Consider the following 1,525-nt stretch of genomic DNA (forward strand, 5'->3'; position numbering starts at 1 on the left):
CCGGAGCGACACCGTCAAGTCGCTCTGATCTCCCTATCAGAGCGACCTTACCAGAGCGACAGGGAAGAGTCGCTCGCGTTTTGATCACCCGGAGATGCGAGAATGAATCCGGAGCGACCTCTCGTAGCGAGACAGTGAGGTCGCTCCCGAAGCATGGAGCGACTACTCGGAGCGACGAGCGGAGGTCGCTCGCATTTTCATCACTCGGAAACGCGAGAACGAATCCGAAGCGACCTCTCGCAGCGACACATCGAGGTCGCTCCCGAAGCATGGAGCGACGAGCGGAGGTCGCTCGCGTTTTCATCACTCGGAAACGCGAGAACGAGTCCGGAGTGACCTCTCGCAGCGACACAGCGAGGTCGCTCCCGAAGCATGGAGCGACTACTCGGAGCGACGAGCGGAGGTCGCTCCGCGTCTTATTTCTGCTCGAACTTATGATTTTTCAAGGGTCTTTTGGTCATTTCATGATGCACGTTTTTATTTTCTAAACCTATGTTTTAATACTCTGTAAACCACCAGGAGGCAGGGGATCTTTTGTTCTTAAGAAAAACCACCAAAAACCTTTGGAAAGTCATCTCTTGAATCAATTGATCGGTTTTGTTATTGAAATTCTGTGTTCTTATATCTATTTTTTTTGTGTTTCTCTACATGATTAATCTGTAATCCAACATGGGTTTAAGAGGAATCATGGAGATTAGTGAGTAATGCCCCTTTGAATTCATGGGTTAGGGAGATTAAGGGTGATTAGGTTAGAGCTAAGATGTTTTAGTGTAGATCATTCATATTTCCTTGCTAGCAGAGTGAACCTAATGCATCTTCTGAGTTGGCCACTGAGATGTTGATCCTTAGGCATTTCTCACCCGAAAGGTGTTCGAGGAAATGCCCGAGACAACTCTTCCTAGCTTTTAGCATACTTTGCCAAAGACATTTGTTGTTAGAGGTGCTAAGATAGCCATTGGACTTGCTAGTTATGATTACTTTCATATTATTCAACCAAAGACATTTGATGCTTGGATTGTGTTAGTAAATGAACATTCATCTAGACATAGAGTTTGTTTAGGATTGTTTGTTTAGGATTGTGTCTAAGCTTAAGATTGATAGTTTGATTGATCGTTTGCCATCCTTAGTTCGAAACTTGATCACCCGAGGTCTAATCCCTATACCCATGAATTCTCTTTTCCCATAGTTAAGAAAGTATCATTTAGTTATTCCTTTTAGTTAGTTATAGTTTAAAAAACCCTTTTAAAAACCATTGGTTGCACTTAGATTAAGTGATTACTTGCATTCTCGGTGCTTTCATATCTCTCAGAACTGGTTCGACAATCACTATACTACAACATTTGTTTTAGGAGCCTTGAAAACTCCTAACATCAAATTGGCGCCGTTGCCAAATTCTGAGTAGATTTAAACATTGAGATTTAGTGTGTTGAAGCTAATAGCTCCAGGTATCTCTAAACTCGGCAGGTTCCGGTTTGGAAGAACCACTTCGACTGGCTTGCCCTGCAAATAGTAGTGGTAGACGTAG

Source organism: Brassica oleracea, chromosome C5 (genome assembly GCF_000695525.1).
Source record: "Brassica oleracea var. oleracea cultivar TO1000 chromosome C5, BOL, whole genome shotgun sequence".
Taxonomy (NCBI): Eukaryota; Viridiplantae; Streptophyta; class Magnoliopsida; order Brassicales; family Brassicaceae; genus Brassica; species Brassica oleracea.